Below are 9093 nucleotides of genomic sequence, written 5' to 3'. Positions count from 1 at the left end.
GGTTATGCGAATTGTGGCGAGGGATACGACCAGACACAACATTCCTAACGAGGTGACGAAAGATAGGCGGGTGGGCATAAAAAATTTTTTTTTTTGTTTTGTTGATGACTATATATATGTGTTTCATGAAAAGTACAATGCTAAAGTGAAGCGTTTTAACCTACTTCAGAAAAAGGAGGAGGTTCTCATTGTGTGTATGCATCGCTGCGTTCCCACTTTTATGTGACGACCGATGGTCGTGCAGTCATGTCGTGACTTGTATATTTAAATGAAGTTTTTTTGTATAATATCAAGTATCGTACGTCTGATCGTAAGCTACGCGCCTGTTTATAACAGTTACAGTGCCACTCAGAGCTTTAAATCGCAAAGATCTGAGTGGCACTGCCACTGCGCCTGTCGCCTTGAGACATAAGTTGACAAGTCCCATGTGCTTGTAATTTCACCAGCAACTTACCCTTCAAAACCGGAACACAGTAATGCTGACGTTACTACTTGGCAGCAGAAATAGGTAAGGTGACATTACATTAGAAATGACCTTCTACGAAATCTTTCACAAGAAGCTCTACTGCTAGTAAAAACACATGTAGCGCAACTTGATTAAATGTCATTCACTACTTTTTGAGGTTATGACAACAGACTGTCAACACAATGGGAAGAGCTAGAACGACAGTCGAGAGACGATAAAAAAGTCTCAATAAAAATAAGATGACACATGATCGCAGCTACTACTGTCGCCAAGTTTTATTTATCTCAATCCAACATAACGTAGAGCAGACTGCTACGCATCAAACGATTCTGTCGTGTAAACGACAAGGCGGCTGCCGTGAACCGATAAATTGTCATCACGATACAGTGAAAACAGTTAGACATGACAGTCATTCAACGATAAAAAAATCACGACACAATCACGACAGTAACGAAATAAGGGAACAGGCTAGAAACGACAGTCGTTCAACCATAAATAAAACGTTACGACATAATAAGAAGGCGAGTACTGTACATTTGTGAACAGATTTCGATAATTGAAAAAAAAAGGGTATTTCAGTATTCAATTTTGAAGAAAGTATTTCAAATCTAAATGTGGTAAAATCAAGGATGAATTTGATTTGTCGGATTTCACTCACTTTCCGTTAATCGATTTCATTAAAACTTTGCAAATAGACGTAACTCCACAAACTTTTGAGGTTAGTTTTTATTTATACATAAAGGTAATAATTATTTAACACCAAGTGAGACTGTAGCCATGTCTATGTCTATATACCTATAATATAAAAAATATATGCGTTTAAGGATGGCGTACTTCAGTAGAAGCAGCACCTGATTCCTATTATCACCTTTAAGACTTATTCCCTTACGAAGTCAAAGACAAATTTTTTTTTTCACAGGTAAACAAATTACGCTTGAAATTGTCATGTCATTCGAAAGGCAGATTCCTCTGAGAAAAATGAGCAAGAAATTCTAGAGTTGCTCTTTGTAAATAAACATTTGTACAGATTTAGCGTATAGAATATCTTTTAAATTTTTATTGAATTGATATTCAATTTTTTTTTTTTTAATTACTCCACTAGTTTGTTGCAATTATTAATACAAAGGACGAACATTCAGAAAAAATTCCTTTGATCCGGCCGGATTCGAACCGACGTCTTATAGCTTACCGTGCAAGACACTATACCAACTAAGCCACGGAACGAACCAGCGGACCTCACGAATTTTCCTATGTGCTTGCGTCGTGTCTTGGTATTTGGTTTTTCAACGACTTTTTAGTCGTAGCGCCATCTATGAGAAATCTATGAAAGATTTGTCACCCAGTTAGTACCTTTACAGTTGCCAATCCTGGCAAGAGATGTCGCTATTCGCTGTATTTTAAATTTTTATTGAATTGATATTCAATTATTTTTTTGTGAAATGAAGCTTACCATGCAAGAAGCTTATCGTGCTAGAAGACGTCGGTTCGAATCCGGCCGGATCGAAGGAATTTTTTCTGAGTGTTCGTCCTTTGTATTAATAATTATTTCAAATATCTATTTAAAACATTATAGATCAAAGCAACTTGCAAGAGCTAAACGGGTCACTGTTACGGATTTTTGTCATCCAAGAACGCAGAAACTGTGTAATAATAACCTTTAGTGTAAAGTTTTAGTTTCACTATACTTTTAATCCACGTAAATGGCAAATTTTTAATATCAACCGTAATCTTGTAACATCTCTAGTCAGGCACGGTAGATGTAAATTTCTTACAGATGGCAATACAGCAAAAAAAGGTGTTGAAAACATAACTCAAAGATTTGTAAGTAGCACAGAAAAATTAAAAGGTCTGCTGATTATTTTTATTTTGATAATATACAGGTGAGCTAAAAAAGACAGTAAAAGCTTAAATACTATAATGGAAAACTAGGATTTTTAAATTATATGAATAAAATTGGGTCCCCGCGGTAAGGTGCCCAAGATGCTGGCAACGTTCCCCTTTTGTATGACTATGCTAATCCGTTGGGCAAGGTAGCTGCCGGCCCTTGGGTTTCAGATGAAGGGCACTGGAACCCCAAGGGTTTCGACTCCAAAGGCTGTAAATAGGTAGTCGGAGCCGAGATCCTGGTACTTATTACTTTTTATTCTTTCGGCCAGCTCAGCTGCGGAGCCAGCCCTGTTGCTGGTGTGCTGGAGATGGGATGGGGCAAGTGTATCGGCACATGTGGCGTCCCACACCAGTGCTGGCCCATACTCCAAGGGATGAGCCATTTCGTCCGGGCGTTTGCCATCTGTCTGCTGGTTTGTTCTGTAGCTTAATTGGCAGAGCACCTGACATGGAATCCAGCCGGACCGAATGCATTTTTCTAAGTGTTTGATCTTTGTTATTAATAATTATAACAAACTAGTGGAGTAATTTCACAAAAAAATTAATATCATGGTACTAAAAGATCGTGACATAATATATAATAAAGTAGTAAAAAGCGTAACCTATCTATAAATAGAACATAGTTTGCAAGCCGTGAAAGTCTTTAAGATTACTGGAAGAAGAAAACATCTGTACGTTTTGTTGCAGTCGCCGAATCCAGTAATGGGCTAATAAATATCAGGCTTCGCTGAACACTGCTCTGGATAAAAAAGCAGTAAATTTTCAACCTTACAGTGATTTAGGAACGCAGTGAGATAACCTTGTTCGGAGTATGCGTGACTTACATACGGAACATTTTTGTAGCATTAGAGCACCTTGTGAAAGAGTTTGTCCAGGGAACTAGTACCGCCATACTTATTTCTACCACCAAGCAGTAATACTCACATTATTGTGTTCTAGTTGTGAGCTTTTGAAATTACACGCACCTGTGGCTTATAAACTTAGCGACAGACGCATGCCCCTCAAATCTTTGCGATTTAAAGCTATGAGTGGTACTGCAACTGTCATGGATAGGCGCGTGTTTTGCAGGTACACATTTTGTTAATCCCGTCGTTTGCTGTCTTAAAAAAAGAGCTCGGCGACTTGGTCCACGCTTGCACTACATTGCTTCATGTGCTAATAATGCGGTAAAGTAGAATATCGTTATAAAACCGATATATTGAAAAATTGCTTCTAATATATGAAGACCTTAATCACATAAAGTCAACACTGTAGTACATGGCCTAAAATCTTTTAATAGAAAAGAACCGGGAATATATGTACATGAGTGATATAGTAAAATTATTTTGTTACGTTCTTGCATTAGATCGAGCGCCAGAATAGAGCTACTTACGTCATCGTCATGGAAATCTCCAATTCCTGATGGGAAGAAGATAGTTATTTAACTAGTTTATGGATATCCTGGAGGGCGATCAATACCCTCCTACAAGGTGAGAAATGTAAGGAGTTTTCTTTTATACGATTATGACTGTAGTTTTTGACTTTGATACCGGACCTTCCGAATTTCATTTTGTTACTGGGGATGTAATAGGTACTGGTTAAAATAGTCGTATTTTTTAGTTTTAAATGATGACGAAAGACTTAGTTAGGGTGTTCCTTAAGGCAGCATTGTAGGCCTTATCTTATTTACATTTTATATGAATGAGCCAATAACTACAGCTGTTATGGTAAGATGCTGTTACCAATCTCTCATATGGAGTGTGTTAGTCACTTTCTATGAAATAAACAGGTAGCAATCAATGCGAACATTTCCTCAAAGAGATGACAAGCAAACAATAACAAATTGATGTTTACTCTGCAGCGATTTGCGGAAATGGATTTTCGATGATATTTGACGATGATTCAACGCATTTTCACGATGCCTGGTTGATTTTTGAAATGGCTTTCCTGTTAAGTATTTATTTTATCGTCTAGTTTATTTGGCTGCCGGGCTGTAACTACATAAAAAAAGTTACGTCAATGTCTTTTGATTACACTGCCTGCTTTGATAGTGGCTTGCTTCATGCCTAATATTTTAGGACGAATTGCATTTTATTCAGCGTTGAGCTGTTTTGAGGTTAAATTCAAGTTAAATAAAGCAAGTGCATTCCAGAATATCTATAATAACTATAACTGAAGCGGTTGGATTTTTGTGGCGTGTGGTTTCCGCTACAAACGCAAATAACGCTGCTGAATACATCATCGATCGTTTTCCGGATCTTGACTATAAGTCCGTGACTTCGGCCGACAGTGTCATTACCGGGGAATACCGCTTCTTCAGTTTTTTTTTTATATACTTTTCTAGACTCAAGCAGTTTTATCAGTAGTAGTAGAGCTTTTTGGAAAAAAGTGCATCCAGAGAAGTACTGCCAACTTTCCTATTTCTGCCGCTAATGCGAGGATTACTGCGTTTCGGTTTTGAAGGTGCAGGTGAAATTACAGGCACGTGGGACTTGTCAACTTATGTCTCAGGGGACGGGCGAAGTGTCAGTGCACCTTAAGATCTTTGCGGTTGAAAACTCTGAGTGACACTGAACACGGGCTTGTAGCTTCCCATCAAGCACACGACTTTTCGTCTCGTCACTTGATATTATAAAAAAAAGGTTTCATCGTGTTGTTTTCCTTCACCGAAAAGCGAACACGAATTTGAACCCAATACCTCTACTTGAGGGGCAGTAAGTCAAATCATTATGCTACCACGGTTACCCATTACAAGGAAAAACTCTGTTTTGCAAGGGATATATTCTAGTGTCGGCCGACTAAAGCACATAAGTCAAAATAAAACATCATTCATTGAGTACATCTACCGGCTAAAGCACGTAAGCCAAATTCATTTGTTACTTAAAAAAATTGTAATTTTATTCTAGAGGCGTCTTTTTCAAATTTATCATTCTTTTCACATCTTACAACACTATAACTAACACAAAAAATATATAATTATATATATTTCCATATAACTGTCTCTGTGGCCGAACGGTTACCACGTCGGACTGTCACGCAGATATCTCTGGTTTGATTCCCGATATTTGTATGGCCTACTTTTATTTCTCTCGTGAGCATGTGTGTGTCCATGACACTCGCGACACAGGGTTTTGCTAGTGCAGGGCTATGTTGAGTGTGTGCGTTACAAATGAAGTACTTTTTTGTCTTATGTGCTTTAGTCCGCCGACCTTAGAATTATTCTCCGTGATTCTTAAGTCTGACAAAAAAATAGTTAATTTAGGTTAGTTCATATCAACAATAGAAACACAGAAGCTACAAAAGAAAACAAATATTATAATAGCAAGGAACAAGAGAAATAACAACGTGCGCTTTGTAAGAAAACCTTCGAAACTCGACACGATGCGAAATAACAACCTCTTATTGTAGCTCCCTTGCTTGTTCAAGCTTTTAAATGCACTTGAAACTTGGAAAAGCTCGCTTGAAGTTTAAGAAATTTAATATCATATTGTTTTGTTTTCTTTGTAATTGTTTTTATATGTCTTGTTGTTGGTGTTTTAATTTTAAAAATTCATAAAGTTTTTATAGGACTTGTGTTACTCCAAGTGCTCTTTGCAGTATTATTTAACGAATTTTTGCGCATATTTTATGGAAAAACTCTACACAAACGTAAATAAAAAAAAAACTTATTCTGTTTTTGAACACTAAACAATTTTATTATAATTATCAATACAAAGATTCAACACTTAAAAAAAATTCGATCCGTGGCTTAGTTAGCATAGCGCCTGACACGGTTTGCTAGGAGACGTGTAAGTTCGAATCCGACCGGATGGAAGGGATTTTTTCTAGGTGTTCGATCTTTGTATTAATAATTAAAACAAACTAGTGGAATCATTTCATAATTAAATAATCGAATATCAAAAAAAATGTAACTAAACATATTTGACAAAAAAACCGTTATCCAATATTTGTTTTATTTTACATGCGCAAACTAGCAACTGTTAGCAAAGGCTGTATAATCAATTATTAGGTGTAAAATGCTTATTGCTGTTTGCAATAGCTATCAGATTAAAACAAATGAATTGCCTATTCTGATTTCTTTTTATGGATTATTGATTATAGTAAAAAATTTGAATATTGAAGTCATTACCAAGAATAAACGAAGGCAAACGATGGAAGACTAGTATGGGAGCACAGTAATAAACAACAAGCAATATTCGCTTGTTACATTAACAAGCCCGGCGTAAAAAGCTGAGAAGGCAATAGGTAATTGCGACACGAAATTTTACTCTCGCTGGGGCCAGGCGACGAGTCAGCATTATTGGAAATCTTGTGTAATAAATGTGATCTAAATCACGTTTATTTGTTTTTCAATGCAAACCACCTTACTTCAAACGGCATAAGGCGGTTTCCATTAAGTACAGATACTAAATAATAGTAATGTCGCACTCGTAACTTATTTGCACGCTTATTTTGATTTTTAACGCTGGTCAATAGACGGTATTACATTATTTTCAAGGTTATTGTTGTTGTTCAGATGTTGTTATAAGTTATAACATACAGTAAAATCGCAAAGAAGCTTTTTATATTACCAAGTCACGGGACGAAGAAGTCGTGAGTATGATGGTAAGCGACATAATTTGATAAGTCCCGTATGTCTGTAATTTCACCAGCACCCTTGCCCTTCAAATCCGAAACGCAGTAACAGTCACATGACTGCTTCACGGCAGAAATAGGTAAGGTGGCAGTACTTTCCTGGACGAACTCTTTCACAAGGAGCTCTACCGCTACTAAATACCCAAGAATTTGACGAGTGGTTGTAGATCAGTACTGGAAACGGTTGTTTCCGTTGATGGTTCTACGGTTTGAATCTCTGTGGCGGAATGGGCCTGCAACTTAGTTAACATTTTGTGAAAGTTTAATAATAACACCTCTTGAAGCTGCGCGTAGAAGACGGTTCTTTACCCTTGGAAAATGTATGAAATTTCGAAGCAGCATTGTGCTAGGTATGCCAGAGAAGCTCGCAAATTCATGCCCGATGAAGCGGACTTGTGCTAGAGCAGCGATAACGTCAAAGCAAACGTAGTGTAGGACGCTCTTTTTTATCGTGGGGAAGCCAGGAAGCCTAAGAGGATTTCCCCATCCTGGACTTCTACCGGCTAAAACCCCACGGTAGCCTTCTCAGGTACTTTATTGGAAGGGATCCGGGATCGACTTTACGCACCGAAACTCACCCAGCACCTGGGAGGTATTACTTTCTCCCCGTCCTGACGATGAAACGGGCCACTTCAACTGTTGTCTTCCTCGCGACTGTCAAACTTACAGGATCGCCCCTCTCACGAAGGCACTTTGCGACCTCCATTTTCGGGAAAAGCAACGCTTCACAGAAAAAGACTACTGCCTCATGAGATGCTCGGTCCACCAGCATAGCCGCTACTATGTCCCGTTCCGCTTGGAGGTCCACTCAGGGTACTCCTCCAGCGTGTGCTAGGCGGAATTGGAAGGATCTTCCAATAGTGATGGCAATTGCGTCGTCGAGTCGCGTCGATGAATATCTGTGTCAGCCGGAACGTGGTAACGTACTTCCGCGGAAGGTTTGTGCCGACGGCGCGCTGGCGGGACCCTCAGGCTCTCGCGCCGCTCGTAGGTACGCGCGTCTATCTCCGCCAAAACATCCAGCGGGGGGTGGTTCTGCATGCCATTGAGCATTGCTTTACAGCGTAGGACGCCTGTCAGTTGGATAGGTGCCCCGTTCAGGGTCAGAGGACAACCGACATGAAAAACGGGAGAGTTGGCATGCTCAGGGGGAGGTTTATGTCCAGCAGTGGTTGATGATTATGTCAGCAATCTGTCTAAAAATATAAATACCTCCGAACGGTTACCATGCTAGACTGCCACGCAGAGGTTCCCAGACCGGGAGGAATATTTGTGTTACATACATTTATTTCTCTCGTGAGTTTGGTTATAATTTGTGATTGTCTATGTGTGTGTCCATGGCTTCCATGAAACAGGGTTTCCATAGTGCGGGACTACGAATGTGTGCGTTATTATTATCATAGTAATGTGTTAGCATCGATCGAAGCGATCGTAGTAAAATTAGGAATTATTTTAACTAAATTTAAATTTGTGTAATTTTCTTTCGTTTATTTTTAAAATCTTCAGCCGTAGCCTTCGTAATTAGTAAAATAAATGAATTGAAAATTATGTACCTACTTTGTTCGCGAGCCAACGTAAATAAAATTAAAACAAGAACAAGTTTATTTAGGATGAATTTACTTCAAGGGAATCTGGCAAGTGCTTTATATGTGGATTCCGTTTTATTTTTACGGCAAATGTGAGAACATCACTAAACACAAACGGCCGGCAGTAAACCAAATATAACGGAAACATTCAATTAGATGACGAGCGAGAAATCAGTGGAAAGAAATAGTAATGTTTTCACGTGGGTTTATTTTGTTTACGTAGGCTAAGAGCGTTCACATTTGTATCTATCAGATGGTATCCGCGATTGCCTTATTTATTATATAAATTTGGGCTATAAAGTAAATTATCCACATTTACTCTTTGTGGGAAGCGGGAAAAGGACGGCTATTCATATACGGGGCAACGTATGCCTATATATTTTTTATTTTTATGATACTAAATGACGAGACGTATAAGTTCATCATCATACGTTTCGCAGAGTATTTTAACTGTAGTCATTATTTTAATACAAATATAGCCGCTCACGCGATACGCTCCTCCTACCGCAAAATGGCGGCTATTTGGTTTCGCAAATTAGA

The sequence above is a fragment of the Hyposmocoma kahamanoa genome, unplaced genomic scaffold (genome assembly GCF_003589595.1).
Source record: "Hyposmocoma kahamanoa isolate Upper Pololo Valley unplaced genomic scaffold, ASM358959v1 68, whole genome shotgun sequence".
In the NCBI taxonomy this organism is placed as follows: domain Eukaryota; kingdom Metazoa; phylum Arthropoda; class Insecta; order Lepidoptera; family Cosmopterigidae; genus Hyposmocoma; species Hyposmocoma kahamanoa.
Note: the sequence above shows the minus strand (reverse complement) of the source record.